Source organism: Strigops habroptila, chromosome 2, assembly GCF_004027225.2.
Source record: "Strigops habroptila isolate Jane chromosome 2, bStrHab1.2.pri, whole genome shotgun sequence".
NCBI lineage: Eukaryota > Metazoa > Chordata > Aves > Psittaciformes > Psittacidae > Strigops > Strigops habroptila.
Genome location: NC_044278.2, coordinates 65,587,515 through 65,606,710, shown reverse-complemented (window position 1 = coordinate 65,606,710; position 19,196 = coordinate 65,587,515). Strand labels below are relative to the sequence as shown.

Genomic DNA, 19,196 nt, shown 5'->3' with positions numbered 1-19,196 from the left:
AAAAGTTGAATGTTATCTCTAATGTTCAAAATGAATATTCAAGAAGTTCTGATTTAAATAAGATGCGCTTGGAATCTCTGCCTCTTAACAAAAGGGAGAAAACATCTGTTTCATTTCAGCTTCTATTAGTAAACACATCTGATTTCATTTGGCATATACCACATTTTCATTATTTCAGGAGAGGATCCTCAAGTTATGGACATGCACAAATTTCACAGAAGCTTTAAGTGAAGCCACATTACATTACACTACACCAGTTAGGAATCCACCCCTTTAGTATTACTGCAGGTGGTAGGTGCTTTTAAAAACACTACGCAGGTTTTTCCAGTTTAGTATCTCAGGTTATGACCATAACAGAAACTGTCTCCAATAGGAGATAAAGCGAGTTCTGATGAAGGCGCTGCCTCCTGACCTGAGATCTGGTAGATAGCTCTGGCAATAAAATTCAAGGTGTATAAGAATCAGCTTGGATAGACATCATGTGGCAAATACTACTCACTCAGTATTTTTATGTCCTCTCCCCATGCTTTTACTGGAGCTTCTCATGTTGTAGCAAAGGTGGCAGAAAATGATCTGCTGGCACTGAGGCACTCCTGTTCAGAGGGGGGACAGCAGTAAAGAGACTGTCATCACTCTCTGAACTAGCATGTCTGCCAGTGCTTCTTACTACCTTTGCTGGTTGGATGTAAGCATGAGTCTTCAAAGCTGGTAGTAAGATGACTTTTTCCTACTTAGGGTGTCAAAAAAGTAGGTGACAACCCTGCCTTTTGGACTTGGAAATTCAGGGAGTGGTATCATGTACCTTAAACTCAAACTCCCACTCCTGAACATTATAACTCTCAAATTACCTTCCTTCAAAATGGTGTCCTAAAAACATTTTTTATTCTGTTCTATAGTTTCCATAGCAGGTTCAGAATCAGTGCAAGGTCTACACTACTTGAATGATTGCTTCCAACAAAGCTAGCATTTTAAAGCAAATAGCATCAAAACATGCTGTCTTAAGGCCTTGCTCACATGAAAACACTATCTGAGCCAGATGTTTTTGTCGTGGGTTTTTTAGGTTTGAGTGAACATGAAAATAACGAAAATTCTAATTTCTCCCTGGAAACAACTTCGATTTGGAATTTTCAAAATATTTCAGCATTGTGGATTCATATGTTTCAATATTTGTTTGTTTCAGCAAATGTGTCAATATTTGTTTCAATAAAGGAGAAATGTTTTATTTTGAGTAATGTTATATGTAAAGCAACAGTGTTTGTGTCATCATCATCACAATCTTACCTTATTTCTGTTCAACTTGCATATTATACTAAATTTAACACACATTATATACAGTATAGTTCCTAAACTGTAATGCAAAATACATTAATTAAAAAAAAAATGTAGTCAATATTGGCAAAGAAACAATTTATATTATGAAAAGTTACATATTGCCTGTCATCAAAATGAAGGTTTAAAATATTTAAAAGAAACTAAAATTTTCTTTTGGTTTTTGGTTTTTTTTTCACACTGTTTTTGATCTCTCTATATATTAACACTATACTCAATATTTCATTTCAAGCAATTTTTAACAGCTGAAAACTTTTGCCAAAATTTCCTTCACTGCCCTGTTTATGACAGAAAGATTGACGCTCAGAAAGAAAACTGCTTAGCCTTTTGTATCTCCAACGTGTCTTCCCAAGACAGGACAAGCCTTCTCCATAAAAACATTATTGCTGATGTTAATGAAACTGTGTTTCATTGTTGAAGCCATGGTGAGATCCTCTGTAAAAAACATTTAAACTCTGTCTATATGGAGAAAACAAGAGCATCTGAGAAAGAAAGAGGCATGACTACACTAGACAGAAAAATCATAGTATGACTTCTTAAGAAAAAGGACCCAACTGATTCCTTCCAGAGGGCATTATTAGGGGAGCTGTTGAAGAATCAGATCTGCAATTTGTAAACTGTTTATTCTGGGCCCATAGAAATTTTGGGGTTTGTGCAGATTTTAGCATAATGAGGCCATCTTATGTATGGTGTTTAGTCGGTACAGTAATGCAGGTATTAACTCCTCAAATTCTATAAAAAAATCTGCAGAATTACTTTTCCTTTCTCAGTTTGAACTAATTCTTCACTGAGTCTTCTAGCAATGTCTGTATTATTTAGTTTTACATGAGAATTTACAATAAGGCTTTAATTATGCTAGTGTCTTGTGCTCATTCTTGTAGCATCTGACTTGCACTTCTTATTAATAACTTGAGAAAGTATTTCCATTACATAGGGTTTCACTTACAACACTGAGACAACCACTTCTGTTACGGTAGATTGATCTATGCTATGAAGTGAGAAAAGTCTAGAGAGTACCTGATACACTCTTGGAAACCAGATACTCAAAATTCAAATCCTTGGCAACTTTATCCTCAAAACTCAAAATCTTGGTGTTTTTTCTTGTTGGAAAGAACAGTGGGTGATCATTTTACATGCCTTCTAAATCCACCCTGACATTTCCAATTAAACAAGTAGTTTTGTGGACAAAAGTATTGAAAATTACTCACCTGCCCCAGTGCAAGTGTCTGTGGGATCAGGGACTATGGGTCTGATAAAACAAAATATTTATGTCAGTCATTTTTAAAAACCATTCTTTTTCTTTTCACAAAGTAAAACATCTAATGCAAGATTAATGAGATTTCTACAAGCACTTTCTCCCACTTATTAGCCCTGGTTATTTATAACCAGTTTAAATTAGACACATGTTGCTGCTTTTTCATTGGAATCTTACCTAAAGTCAATACAATTTCTCCCAGTATCCAAAAAATGCTACTTTTTTTCTGGTTTATCAGTCAGTTCATCCCAACAGTCAGCTTTTGGCTTAAAGGATGGCATAACAGTGGAAGACCTAATCTAAAACCTAGTGAAAAAATTTGATAAAATTTAAAATAATTAAATTGATAGAATTTTAAAATGGGCAAAATGTCCACAAGACTAAATTGTCAACAAAACTAATTTGAGTAAGGTAATCAAATGCCATGACACAAAAATTATAATCATGCTGCTATGGTTTAATAGGCTTTTAACCCTTTACTAGTGTGTTTGGGGTTTCATTATTTTTCTACTATATTAAATCTTGTCTGGAAAACTCTTATTCTCTTATTGTCCCTTATGCCATTCCAAATGTCTTTCCAAATCTTTAGATAAATAAGTTTCAAGGTTTCTTGAACTTTGATACCTCCACTGCTTCTCCAGAATTTCATTACAAACCGCGCACAGGAACATTCAGCACAAAACCTGCTTCAAACAATGGAAGATACAGGAAACATTTAGATGTATGAAGGCACCCCGCTCATGGTGCTGACAGCAGCCTGAATTATCAACACTGTTAAATGACTGCTGTTGTCTTGTAACCTAAACTGAAGGTTGTATCTGAAGTGGTTTACAAGGCGCATTCTGTAAAGATCATTTTTAAGTATAATCATTTATTTCAAACATGACCAGTCAGGTTTTTTTTTTTTATTTAAAGAACAAGTTGCTAACTTATTCTAGGCTCATTTAGCTGTTCTGCTCACCCACACCACTAATAATATGTCAATAAGCAATACCTCCATGTATTATGCAGAATCCCTAATGTGAAAAGGTAAAATGACAATGCAGTGCAATAGGAAAACAAATGCAGATTTTCTCACTAAAATTAGAGGATGCAAGTGAATGAACAGAATGACTGTGTAATTGTGGCAAAGCTGTTCAAGCTGGCCACCCGGAAATCCATTGAGGTTAAGTCTCATGTCCCTCAGCTACTCTAAGATATTCTGAAATATCCTTTGATGCTACAGATTGGAAGACTACTTTTTTTTTCCTTCTGGCACATGTCCTGAACACAGGTCCTCTGTCCATTTCTTCTTTACGAAATATATTAGCAAGCTCTCTGAAGCAGTGCTGATACTTGGCACCCTGCAACAAATAGTGTAAGCACATTCTCTTGTCCATGGCTTCAACCTTGAGAGGTATACTGGATTTACAGCTCATCTCTTTGGCGACATGTGGCAGCTGAAGCAAATAGACAGGAAAGTGTCACAAGGGCACTGTGACCTGCTCCAACCTCACGTAGTTACTATGAGGAAATAGTCTGAGGGCAAATAGCCTCTATTTCTAGGACTCAGTTTAAGATTTCATGGTCCCAGAGCATAGTCCTCTACAGTATTGAAGCTATATTTACAAAAGTGTGTAACTTCTCAAAATCTTTGTGCTTCTTCTACTCTTTTACTCAGATTTAGACTTTTTATTCCCAATTCTATCTACTATGAGGAGAAAGACATCCTGTGACTCTAAGACGCACTATTTTATAAAAGAAGACTCCTTCAGGTTTATATAATTCCAGATTAATAACAATGGTGTTGTTTCAACATAAAAATCTAGCTTGCTGTCTATGATAGCCGCCCATTCATTTGTAAGATCTCTGACTGAATGAAAAACTGTATTTAATGACATTCCATTATGATCACTGTGACAGGTGCAATATTTTTCCATGCCACTTCCTATTGACTTTGCAGCAAAATATAGACACACAATACAGAACTGAAAGCAACCAAACCTTAAATTCAGAACAGAATTTTCTGTCTGACAGATACATGTAGCAATTCCCCAATACCAAACAGAATTAATAACCCTTACAAGACTCTGCACGTCACTGCAACTGATTAAATGTATTGCCAGCCTGACTCTGACAAGTCCTTCCTGTATAGGTTTCTCAAGTCAAATGCTCCTTGTGTATCCAATGTCAGCCTTTAGATTTTGAACATGGAGAAAATATTCTGGAGTATACATCCGGTTAAGGAATCCACATAATAACCATACACAGTGTAATGAGCTGTGAAGCCTGGTTTTAGTCAACAACGTATTGGTTTTTGCATAGGGCTTTTACATGTTTTTTGTCTCTGCAAAGAACTTCAGGTACTAACTCTCTTTGATGGGATTTCTACTTTCCTGTGTTTCTACTTTTCATTTCTGCTTTTATTTCTAGATGCATAAAAGGTGTGAATTATGCTTTATATTTCTGAAATGTTTTTGTTGTAGTATTTAGATTCTAATTAAAGTAAGGTTATTGATTAGCTACACTTAACAGAAATGCAAAACACCTCAGTGTCAGTATTTGGAGGAGAGAGAAGGCTCCCATGGTACACACGGTAGGATGCTGCAATATAGTTATCTTATATTTTCTAGAAATGTTCTCACACAAGTCAAAAAAAATATGATTGTTATTCATATGTGCTTTTTTAGAGATTTATGGGTACCAAACACACAGCAAAGTGAAATTCTGAATATAGCAGCTGATGGATATATGAAAAACTAATGTTGAAGAAATATCAGAGTTCTTATTTAAAGAGAGCTCAATACATCACATAAAAATCCACAAGCTTGAAGGCAAGGACAGTCCATCGTAACTCACATTAGCTGTGGTGGCAACTAATAAGAGAAAAGACAGAAATCATGGTTCTAAACAAAATACGTAATTTCATATACATACATATGTCATCGTATGCAGAACTCTAGCCAGATATTTATTTACATGAAAAAAAACCCTATAAAACTCTAATATCAATTAATTCATACATACATTTTACTATTATTACTTTTCTAGTCACTGCATGAAAAAAAACTTGTTAATTTATCCCAAATCCCAAACTACTTGGGAAGGTGATGTTGCGGGAAGAACTAAATAAAGAACTGCTGCATGAAGTCTTTTTTAAACAGTCTCCACACTGATTTCAGAGAAGTTATTACTATTTGAAAGTACCCATATTTTGTAATACCAGGAATTAGTGAAACTCAGCTTATTCTTTCACTCTAAGCATGGGAAGTATAGATGTAAGGTAGGTAGTTAGTAGAGTGTCTTGGCATTATCTTGAAGTTCAAGTGTTTATCTATCTTTAGGTTCTCTCTGCCCTTTTTGTCTCATTCTCTTTACACCTTAAGGGCCACTACAAAAGGCAAATAAGTCTTTAATTCTCCACAAGTTCAAAGCCAACAGTTTAATCTAGAGCCACCTTTCAGACAGTATTGAAAGCACAGCTTCAGGAGGAATAGCAACATCGTGTGAATGGCTCCCCGATTTGGTAGTAAGCGATCTGTGAGCACCACAACAATGCTCAAACATTGCAATAATTGTGCTATAAACACTTGTGAGTTTTTTAAATGATCCATTTTGTCCTTCTCAATATTCCAAAAAGATATCCAGAAAGTATATGCTTTCTGCTACTCTCTGTGCTTTTTTAGTTTATGTCATCTTTACCTAAATACACTGTGCTATGAAGTTATATTACCTACTGCAGTTCTTTTTTCATTATACAACTACAGCTCTCCTAGATTGTTGAAACTGTCACATGAATAAGAAAGAACCTCAGTCTTTACAGTCACAAAATGTTATTTGGAAACTTTAGACCTCAAAGGCAATTTTGCCAAAGTGTGAGTTCAGCTACTCTGATTTCATTTGGCAAAGAAAAGAATATGTGAGAAAATGTACCGTATATTGCCTATTATCTGCATATACATGATGACAGAGCTAGCTGTATTTAACTCAGTTTCTTAGGCATAGATTATTTAAAAATACTAATAGAGCAAAATTCTGTCTCCTGGTGCGTGATTTATGCTGTTCAAACTAGTTGAGTGACAGCTGATATTATTATCAACAGTAAACTATCAAGTCTTCTCCACATAGCAAAAGACTTTGCAAGACACAAGGTAACCAAATAAGGTTAATTTTCACTCCATCAGCAGTTGTTAAAAAATATTTCAAACCCGGTAATTGTCTATTATATCTTTCTTACATGGTAATGGAAAGAGAGCTTGAATTTAAGTTTTCCATGCTTTTATTCCTAATACAGAGAAAAGTAAAAAATAGTAGCAGCACAGAAAATTTCTCCCTCCCATCTGTCAAAGTAGGTAAAAACCACTATTCAAGTCATTTCATTTAAGCCTTAATCTTTTTCCATTTTCTACATTTTCTATTCCTGTGAAACAGCTAATGTTTTTCAACTCCATCATTTTATACCAACAAAACACTATAATTTCCATGCTTCCCTCTCTTTCCCCCCACACCCATTCGTATTAATTTTGAATAGACTGTGTGAAATTCACCCATCTGCTACTTCTGTTTAACTTGTATGCTTCTGATTTTACATAGTGGTTGCTGATTCTCATTTGAAAAACAAAGACAAGGGCTGGAAGCCTGAATTTATCTATCTACTAACAAGCTGTCTGTAAAGTCATTAGTTTATACATATTTTAACAGAGAGAGAGAGAGAGATAGAATATTCCTGACAGGATCCTCTAGCTCTGTTAAAAGGGATTTTTAATATTTTTTTTTTAGGTTGTTTTTTTTTTTAAGTGGTGGTTTTTTTTTTTGGTTTTTTTTTTTTTTAGTTTTTGTTTAGTATTTCTCACATGGAAGGAATTAGGAGTAAGAAAAGATTATTTAGTCTTAAATTACGAACTGGCAACAAACATCTGATTTATTAATGGTTGGTTTATAGCTTTGTGCATATTGATGAAAATACTAGTGGTCAAAATTATCTAACCTTATTTTGGTTTAGAATATCAGATGTTTTTTGTAACATGGCAACCAGATGTTGCTTGCATGTATAAAATAACTTGTGAAATTTTTTTTATTCTTTTTTTAATCTAGGGGTTACAATGACTCTGAAGACTAATTACATAGTAAAAAACGCTATAAAAATTCAAATTACGAATGTAATTTGAGACTTAAAATCAGTATAAACATATATTTGTATACACACATATGGAGTATGTATGTACGTAGTACACAGATATTCATTTTCTCTTTTTTTCAGCTGTATTTTGATCTGGCTATTGTGGTTTTTCCAACTGGTCCAACTCACATGCCCTTAATAGCACACTTTTGCTCCCTATAGTCAGATAAATCACAATATCAAAATTCTATTACATTAAAACCAGATTAGATTAGACCAAATAATAACAACAAAAAGCCATAGTTAATTAGGAGATTTCAGCTCATTCATTTCTGTTATCAGTAAGAGTGATTCATATCCAAATAAAACACATCTGTCAATAAGATAAAAATTAATAGAGAATGTAATGGAGTTGTGTAGCTTTCCTTATTCTGAAAGACTTTATGGTGACTGATTTCCAAAGCATGAAATTTTTTACCTAACTAAATGTTCTTCTGTTTTGTAAGGCTGAATCTTGCCCCAGCTGGAACAAGAATGCAGCACTGCATTAGAAAGTGATTAAAAATAAATTATACATGTGAGGACTAGGAATACTTTGGTGAAGCCTAAGTTTTACTATTTGGAATGAAACTTCAGTTAAAGAAGTCTATATGACAGATGTGGTAGTTAACAAGTATTTCTGACTAAGAAACAAGCTTGCACTGTGCAGACCTACTCACCAGCATAAAAGGACTTGGAAAGATCATTTAATAAGTTTCTTCTCCTAGTTTAGTTGTCTAACAACCACATCATGTTTTGTGAGACTTCTCAGTGGATTTAATTTTGCTTCTCCCTTAAATTCATGTTGATTGCAAACACATTATTGCTCCACACCCTGAGTATACCTGATTTTGAAGGGATTTTTTTTTTTAATCTAATACATATTTGTATGTAGTTTCTATGTTGAAGATTATTATCTTCAAATATAAAACTGAATTGGAGAATCTGATAACTAAACAGTAAGATTAATTCTACAGCAAACTTATGTTGAAAATATATTCACTTGCTCCTTTGCTTGGAAATCTCTCAGACTGTATTCACTATCTGGGATTTTGCAGGTTTGGAACTACTTTTCTGTCAACAGATTGACTTGGAAAATGAGATAAGAGCCTTTCAGACTAACTGTATTGAACAACTTTTTTCACTCTTTTTTGATGACAATATAGATGCAAACTAAAAGGACAATCTGAAATTCCTTCTCCTTTTGTTTTATTGGATGCTCTAATTCACGTGTGAGTTACTGGACTCCTCAAAAATACTGCTAGTTTGCAATTTTTATGTTCTTCACAATCATTTGTTCATCACTTTTAGAAAATACCTCCCTTGAATGCATTTGTGAATTGTTTCTTCAGCTTCTCTTACACAGTAAGAGATTGACTTAGTGTGTATTTTAGATGCCCCTTAAAATAGCCTTCCTCCAGCAGGCTCCCCGTTGCCTGCCCCATAGCAGAGGGCCTGTTGAGGTGGTTTTAGTTGCTAATGGCAGAATGCTGATCCTGATCTGTTTGACTAACATGACACTAAGCTGGCAGCCATCCTCCTAGCCACCTCGTAGGAACAGCAACATGGAGCTGACATAACCCTGTGACCCTTGGCAGCGCCTCCCAGGTCAGGATAACATTAACCATCAGTTTCCGGTGTCCCCTAGTAGCACCATGCCTGTGGCTACTACTGGAGCGGGATGAGGGAAACAGCAGGCTATGTGCTGAATCATTTCAAGACAACCGAGTTTTCTCCAAACCATTTTGGAGACTTCCTCTCCCAGTTTTGCAAATGCGAGTTCATTAAAAGCTGAAGCCTCCCTGATGAAAACACGCCTCCTTCATTTCTCCTTTTTCAATTTGTATGTGAAAATAGCAGTGATATAAAAATGTTCCCATATTGCTTCACTGGTGTCAGAGTAGGGAACTATCTGAAGTAAAAATAACATACCTTTTAAAATACTTTCTTTTCTTTCAACTAGCTTTGCAATTCCTCTTCTATTGAACTGAATTTATGAAATATGTGTCAATGATATGAATTAAATTGCAGAAGAGGAATTTTTTGCCCAGGATGCCTCAGAAAGTGGAAAGACATCAAGCTACTCCATCACTCTAGGAGAACACAATAAATTAAGTAGTAGTCTGAAAAAAAAAGTGAAATCTCTACATCTATACAGCCTGTCACAATTATTTCTCTAATTTGTTTCTCATACCTGAAGATCAAACAGATACAAACAACAACTGTCAGCAAAAATGTTTTGCATAATTTAAGTTTTTCTTTCTCTTGAAGAAATACTTTTGAAATTAAGAAATACTAAAGATTTGCATATATAATGCACTAAGGACAATTAGACATTCTCACCTAATTCAGCATTTACTAAAGTAATAATTTTCTTGAATTATTATAAAATCAACCAAATTTTAATCTTCTATTTCCAGAAATACACCATCAGTTGTAAATGTGTGTTGTGAATTTACTTACTGTGAAAACATGACCAGAAATGTAAACTACATTATAAATTCAAAAATCCTTTTTTAATCCAAAGTTATTTTTTTTTTATGAAGTCCTACTCAGAATTCATCTCATCTGTCCTTTTTTTTCTTTTTTCATCTCACCTAGCTACTTTTTTGAACTGGAGAGGAATTTGTTTGATTTGTTGCAATTAAATACCTCGCTTTCAGTGTGGTAATTTTGTCATTTGCAACCCATCCTCAGATTACTATTTGCTGCATTAATGATATAGAAATACTGGCTGTAAACCTAATATCTCAATTGCCTGAAGTGTGACTGTAGCTTACTCTCAGCTTTAAATTGGTTTGGGAATTGCTTGCAGTACAGCTGCTATACCATCGCCTATGCTGCAGACTGCCACGTACCCTGAAGCAGCCCAGTATTTCAGCAACTGCAGCCTGCACTGAGCTGCTTCTCCAGTCACACCTCCAACTACAAGTGAAGAAGAACTGAAGTACAAGTGAAATCAAAAGTTTAGCTGAAGGGATGATCTAGATTTAGCCATGGGTTGAAACATTATGATTTCAGACCCTGGTATGGAGAGGCTGGAGTATTTTCTGAAGAATACCTGCCACAAAAACAGACACAGCTCTGATGAAAGATGATGGCCTTGAATTCATCAGTGCTAGACCTACTTTGGGTAGGCAAGTAGTTAAGCTTGTGCAAGGCAGTCCTATCCAGTGCAATGAAATCACTGGCAGCTCAGCAGACATTGCCTGATGGCCCTTACTACTCTGTGGAGCAGATCAATGCAAAATTAAACAGATATGACTGAAATATTTCACTGAAGTTCCCTCTCACATAGTGTATACAGTGTTGATGGGCATGATAGGAAGAGAGAGACAGAGAAGAAATGTCTTTCATATCAAGTATTTGTTATTTGCTACTGACAAACCTGGTTTACAGAGTACTAAAAATGCTGTCGCTGCATGGAGGATTTCTGGGAAAGTCTGAGCTCGAACAACAGTGAATACACCACCACCATTGAGTGTTTTAGAGCAGCTGGAACATAGCTCTGTGACTTCTCCTACCAAACTCTTCCTGGTAGCAGAAGTGAAAATGAAGAAGCCAAGCGGCTCATCTCAATTCAGAGTGGATAAATCCTACTGAAAAATTGCCGTAAGAGCCAAGTAATCCTTGAATGGGTTACTGCAAGTCCCACGTGCAAAATCCTGCTAGACATTAGATTTAAGGAAAACAGAGGAAAAGAAGGCACAGCCTTTTTTTTAATAACTACAGCAGATGTCCACATGATGTATGGAGACTATTCAGAAATATAAAAGCAAATGCAGCCTCTTTAATAGTTCAGCTAACTTATTCTACAATTAACACAGACTTTAGAGAAATGGCAATCAGTATTGCTGTACTACTTTCTTCAGCTTGGAAGCACGCTGTCATCTCTGAGTAACGTCACAACCCACACAGAGACAGGATTTTGGGATGCGGGGAAAGCTCCTTTCAATCCTGTGTAGTGTATTTATCCTCTGTATCACCTTTTCCCATTCACACCCACCCTGGAGAGGGATGAAACCCTTGACAGGGATGTAGGGAAGAGGGTACACAAGAGTGGCTGGCAAAGGAGGATTATCTTACCTAACTTGTTTTCCAAAAGGTAGGTTTGGATCCCTGAACTAGCCCAGCCTCCTTATCCCTGTCTATGTCACCTCGTCGGCCTCAACGAAAGTTTTAAACACCACTGCATGTCTGGGCATTTACTGTGACCAGACAAATGCCACCACTAGTTTCAGAATCTTGATAGAGCACATGAGGAATGAAGTCCGGAGCTGTGAGACATCTGGTTATGCCCAGGACATGAGCCACCTGAGATTTAAGGTTAACATTTGACACACCGATGGGAATGGAGGGGTTTCAAAGGTAGGGCAGATGTGGGGAGGGGACTCCCCTCAGAGATGAAGGCAGTTCTGAAAGTGCCAATCCTTCCTGAGCTAAAGATTTCCTAGTAAGTATTTAGCATCATGGAAAATACTCTGAATATCATCATTTGTTTATTCAAGTGTCTGTCTTATTATTTGCTTTTACTGAAAATAATAAAGTTATCAAAAAAGTTTGTCATAGATTTATTGTACGAAGAAAACTCAGGCTAGATATTAATGATTTTTGCTCAGCCCAGTTGGCAAACTGAGAAAATAAATATGTGTAATACCTTTGCAGTATAATTGGCAGAAACTGTGCCAGGCCATAGTAACACAGTAGTATGGATCTGCAACTGATTAATTTGGTTTTAGTAGTAACTGCATTTGAAACCTGTAATTTTGCCTAGAAAACTGATTGATCACTAAGACTCTGGAGTAGTTTGAGAATGTGATGCATTAGCCTAGGATTACATAGGACATGGGATGCTCAAATGAATTTGGACAAATAGACGATTAAGTTTACAATGGAAAATATAACTGTATTTTAATATATTGTGTTTAATAAACTTTTAAACTTTGTTAAAATTTAATAATATTCAAGTCACATGTGTAAAAATGTCTTAACAATGGTTACTTGTGAAGATAACAGGTCTCTCCTAAAAGGCCTGATCTAATACTCCCTAATATTGGCTAAAAGTCTACAGCTGTGCAAAAAACAGCTGCAAAGTGCTGCTTTTCTTATTTTCTAGCTTTTAACACCCAGGCTGTATATGATGCACACAAGGTGAAAAGTGAAGTAGAATCAAGTACAGAAACCATGTAGTCTGATACTGAAATTCTGGGTAAGTACAAGTTTGAATGTTAACAGCAGAAAAATAGATTAATGATGATCTATCAGAGGGCTGCCTATAAAGCTCATTGAACTTCAAACCCCAAAAAAAAACTTTATCATCCATACCTGACAAGAAGCCTTATTTCATGGTTCCAAAAACTTGAAGCAGAGTTGGAAATGTCACGACTGTTGGAACAAGTACGTAGGTAATATATTTTTTTAAAGGTGTAAACTACTGATAAAATACTTTAAAGATGAAACAGGGTCTGTCCACATACATGATGGGTGAATTTAACTCCTCACCACAAATAATTACTTGAATGGAGTCAGATCAAACTCCAAATCCTGGAAAATACTTCTTCTGCTTTTGTCCATAGACCTCTTTCTTCATCATTTCGTTCAAGTTTTGGTACTACTTCTTCCCAGAAAACACGTATTTTAAATATATTGTGAGTTCCACAGTTTTGGACTTTTTGAATATGATGGTAAGAAACACAGGAGTTTTAAACTGCATTATGGAAACAATCCGTACGTTAAACTAGTTTCTGTAAGCAATTATTTTTTGTGATTTTGGAAATGCTATTTCGGGCTACATAGTCAGTTATGCCACCATTTTTTTCCTTAATGCAGTTTGATGACAAGAAATAATCCTGCTGGAATTGCCAGTAGAGCATAGGATGAAGAAAGGTGAGAATATAAATATGCAGGTATTTTCACTTCATGAGAATTAATTAGGGTGCCCATGAATAAATATTTGAATAGTGTTGTTAGTACAATGCAATAAGAGCTCTCTGGTGGCAAAAAATTATCATTACATTGCATCTCATTGTTTTACAGGCAATAAGGGGGTTTTCACCTGCTCATTTCTTTTCCCTCTTCTCTTGAAAATATAAACAAACCATGTTTGCAAGAATATGTTTTTTAACTGTAGAATTTTTTCTTGTTAAGAATTTTAACTTAATAGATTCTACACTTCTAAACTTCTATTCCTGTACTGGGTTCCTACAAGAGCACTGGTTTCTTCCCAAGGCCTGCCTCACAACATCAGTTCTGAAATTTCTTATTCATCTTATTAGGTGTTCCTAATGGCCTTATTTTATATTTTACTAGTTGATACTAATAGCATTTTTTAATTATTTTTAGTGAAAAAAATAGAAGACATACTACATAGTGTAAAACAAGCTGTTTCTTAAGAGTATGCACAAAAATGTACAACAAATCTCTACTGATTCCTTTCTGACAGAAGCTGACACTTTAGTTTTTCTGCTGACAATGTTTAAAAGGCAGGCAGGATGTCAATACAAAATTGTATGTGCAATGAGAAACAAGTATAAGTATACTTAATAATGCAATACAATGCAATACAGTAAGTACTGGCCCAGCATGCTAGTCATGAACATATGTATTTCTACATCAGCAACTTAGTTGAGAGGTAGTCTGCCTGACAGAAGCATCTCACTTATTCCTTAATTTTACATCCCTGATGCAGTAGTCCTCAGAAAGTAATTCCCTACATACCCTAGATAGTGAATAGACAGACCTACTTTTGCAAATATCAGAGGAAGATCCTGCCCACCTAGTTAATGGGCTTAAAATTGCAAATGATGTCTTCTTACAAAGCCTCAGAGATATGTGCACTGCTAACAAAGTAATTAAGACAAGAATGGTGAAAACTGAGAGCCACTTTTAAGAATACTTATACATATTAAGATTTAATGTATCACCAACATTTTTCATCTAGCTTTTGTAAAATTCTCTGATTTATGCTCCATGCAAAGAACATGATTCATGATATCACTATCAGAAGTCAAGAAAGCAGAGACCACAGTCCAGGTTTGTCAGTCTGTCCCAACCTCTTGGTCCTTCAGGTCATTTGGAGCTGGCCAACATCTAGGAACTGAGCCAGACCAAGAAAAGAGGGAGGATTTTCTGCAGTAGATGAGCACAGTTATCAGGCAGTCTCTAACAGGGCGATATAACATACATAAAATGCAAAGACTTCTCCTAGCCAACTTCCTTGTCACCCCTTTCGAACTTTTTTTGGTGCTAATAGGGCACAAGCCGGATTAAAAATGTACTAAAAATGACATTGAAATGGCTTAAGTGTACTTTTCTACTGAAGCTCTATGAGTGTCAGTAAAACAGTTGCATCTTATTGAAACAGGATCTGTAAAAATGCAAATGGTGTGAACAGTTCTCCAGCCCAATGGCAGCTAATTTTTGTCAAGAACAGAAAGCTTACATATGTCTATATATGCCAAATTACTTGCTTGCGAAGTGCTCAAGATTGGATGCCTTTAATTCATGCTTCAAGGAGATGTAAATTCTCAGTGGGTATAGACTCTGAATGCCTACTTGTAATGCAGAATTTCCTTTAACAAATACATGTTTTGTGTCCTACAAAGCACAGCAACGTTAACATGTACAGTTAAAATCTTCATTCACATTTATACAATAGTGTCAGTGAACTGGCTATACCCAAATTTGCCTTTTTTTCCTTATCTAAAAAAACTCAGCAAATAAGCAAGAGAGACCAAGAGCCTTTTCCCCTTGAAAGTAACAGGAGAAAAGACCACATTTTACTGAATGAAAACCAACTTCTATGCTATCTTATGCACAACTTTAGTTCATCCATTCACACATTTCCTAAGATTTCTTTACCTTTTGGTATCTAAAAGTGAACAAAATACAAGAGTGATAAGTAGCAACAAATATCATATTGCAGACATCTGCCTTGGCTGTGAATTCAGTCTAAAGAATATAGTATTGAAACTGGCCACTTTTACACAGATTGCAAAGACATATGCTCCACCCAGAAATTCAAAAAAAAAAAAGGAAAAAAAAAAAAACAAAACCAAAACACCACCATAAAAAATCAAGTTCCTCTCATAGTCCAAAATTCTTTCCATCCACTTTCTTTTCACACTTGGTTACACTGTTGATTCCATCTATAAACCACAGCGCTCTCCCCCAACGATACCCTCCATTGCCGTTATCATTATCACCATAAACTGCATGAATAGAAACATGAATAGTGGAAAATGTCAAATGTGAAACCCAGACATAAAAAAAAAAAGAAAGAAAGAAACAAAAAGCCAGGAATAGTTCCTGTCTTACTGAGCTTTATATAGCCTTTGCATGAGATTCAAAGTTCAGACCAAAACAAATCTTACCTTTTTCACTGCTTGTTTTGGTTTTTAGGCATGAAAACCATTTTGACAATCTAATTACTCTCCTCAATTTTAGAATAAAGGAAATTGTAGTTCATACATTGGAAACCATTATTTTCCATAAATAATTAGTTAAAATATATTTGTGTTACTGTTTGTAGAGTCAAAGCTTATAAGCTGTGAAAAAGACCCTGACAAAATACACTGTTTATGACACAGAGTGTCCTTGGTCAGCCTCTTCGCATCCTTAAAAAGGGAGAAGACATAAATCAGACCGTTCATGTGGATGTTTTTTCCACTTGGTTAACCCAAATGGCATAACAGAATTTGGTTTTAGGAAACGCTGTAAGATTTCTTTTTGTCTGCGCTTTGAGGAAACAAACGGGAAGAGTGCTCACAGCAGTTAACACAGTATTATGGGGAAGTAAGCTTAAAATTTGCATCTGATGAAAACTTCTCATTTAATAATAATCTGTCAGCCTTCTCTGTGGTGGCCAATGAGGAACTTCAGTCCTGCCTAAGAACCTCCACCATGGCTCTCCGGGCATACACTGCTCCCTTGTCTCCCCACTATATATATAGTTAGTCCTGAGAATAAATATTTTTAACACAGAAAGTGTGTTTCAACACAGAGAGTGTGAAAAATAACATTATTACAGAAGGTCAAAACAAAGAATAAGTCTGAAAGAGGACTTCCAGGAATGAATGGGAGTTGCTGCACCTTGGATTGAAGTATGCAGACTGTTCTTCAATTAGCAGCATCATTGACAGCAAAGTCCGTGAAGTACTTAGAACATATACTGAAATGAAAATAAAGATCTAACTATTGATAACATAATTTAAACCTGAGAATATAAGGCAGTTTTGTTTTTAAAGTATCTTAAAGTATGTTTGTGACTCCCAACTGACATTTCAATGAAACTTAACATGACATTTATTGATTTGGTTTTCTGTATACAATCAATGGCATATTTCTTGGAACATGTTTGTCTCATAAAATGCAATTCATGCTTGGAACATTAATATGGCAGAAGGGAAACTGTCACCAAAGATAAGGACCCAGAACATTACACATTAATCTAACATTTGTTTTGATAGAGAAGACATGCAAAGCAACCAAAAATGTACTGAGATGCATTACAATTTCTATGAACTAGTTGACCTAGCAGATTATAACAAAAAAAAAAAAGGAAAAAAAAAAAGAAGAAAAAAGTTTGTACGGAAGGAAATTTTGAGTTTCTCCTAGCTGAAACATTTCAATATCAATTTAGAATGAGCTAAAGTTAGATGTGAGAAAGACCAGGTTCTTGTTAGGAACGTTCACGTCACTTATACGGAAAAGGATTAATTTGCAATAGTAGCACTTTAAAAAAAAAAAGAAAAAAATAAATCTTTCACTTACTTAGAAAAAAAGGAAAGAAAGGCCATTTAAAAAAAAAAGTTCCTTTTTATTGAAACCTAATGTTGATACTTGAAGGGGTTGTGCAGTATTTACCAAGTTGTTGGGTTTAATAAAATCTGAAATGCTGACAAATCTGCATGAATTTGTCATGGATCTGGATGACCCAGATCATTTGACAAAGGATCTGGTGCTTTCAGTTAAATTATCTGTCATAAGATGAAAAACACAAGAACTGGCAACAAAACTACTAAAATAGACCGAATTTTCTTGGGTACTACATGCTACATTGGAAAAGAATCACACTTTTTTTCCTGCGTATATTTCCTACAGTCTCACACAGAAAATAACTTTGAAAATGCTTCTTTTACATGGAAAACTATAAGACTCTAACACAGGATCATTACAGTCTAAATATCAACACTAGAAAAAAAGCATACATTCACAGCTGCTTTCTTGAATGTATGTATGTAAATATGTATTTATTTGAAGATGCAGTTCTCTATCCTGAAATGATAATACCTATTTCTCAAAGTGATACTGCGAATGATACTGGGAGCCAACACTCATGTGTAAAATAAGCATTAGTAGGTTTTGCATATATTACAAGTTGCAAAGTCCATATAATTTTTTTTTAAAGATTTAAGTTCTTAAGCTTAAGATGAGTGTATTTTTAGTACATTTATTACAACTGAAAATTATTATTTAGCTGTAATTTTGTAGTGCACATTGAAACATGATTAGCTCTCTGATGAACATGCTGACATATTACACAAGTAATTTATTGTATTTAATTAAAACCCACGATAAATTTCTTCATTTCTTGAAGGTGTTGAATTCAAGCACCATGCTGGCTGACTTCAGACTTTTTATTGTTTGACAAGTGTCTTGTATACTACCTTACTGCATTTGCTACACTAAATTGTTCTCTCAAAAGCAACAAAAAAATCCCCAACTATTAGCACTGTAGTCCCTGGGATACCTGCACTTCAATCTGGCTAATTTTGTTACAGCACAAGAGTCTGTCAGTTCTAAATGGTTTCGAATTATGAACTAAAGATACATTTTGTACATAGGAGGTTGTCACAAATTTGTGTATGCTCCCAGCCTGAACCCCTGAAAGCCTACATAGTCTTTCTCTGAGATGTGGCTGGAGTAAAAAGAATTCATAGGCTTTAGTGGTCTTTAAGAGATGAGAATCACCCATTATGATAGCCTTAATATCTAATCAGTTATGATGGGTTTGGTTTTGGGGTTTTTTTTTTTTCCCCTGTTGCCTTGGAAGTCTTTTTTTCCTAAAAAAAAAAAAAAAAGGAAAAAAAAAAAAAAAGGAATACTACCTTTCTTTACCCTCCAGGTTTGTAACTGGGTGTGTGCATCACCACCTCTGACTGCTCTGTTTCCCTTTAGGATGCTCTTCCTCACCCAACAGTACAGTAAATCTCTCTCTTGATAATGGTAATGATACCTAAAGGAGTGTTTGATATCCACATATAGAATGAATGCTGATACACTCCTGGATGCCCTGGGTACTTCTGACTCACAAGGACAGCCTTACTAGAGTCCACTGTTGTTTACATCAGCATAAAATCTGTTGGCATCAGAGAAAAAAGAGCAATGATGACATACGTCACAAAATGATGTAAAGCAGATGGACAGTAAGAGAAAGTGAAATGCAGTCAATGATGGGTGGATAACCAGGATGTC

General features: G+C 35.3%; 1 protein-coding gene across 1 annotated transcript in view; it reads right to left on the bottom strand.

Annotated features, from left to right (window-relative positions):
• The window catches only part of FAM155A (family with sequence similarity 155 member A), a 470,301-nt gene that overhangs the window by 353,361 nt on the left and 97,744 nt on the right, over positions 1 to 19,196 (bottom strand). The window lies entirely within an intron of this gene.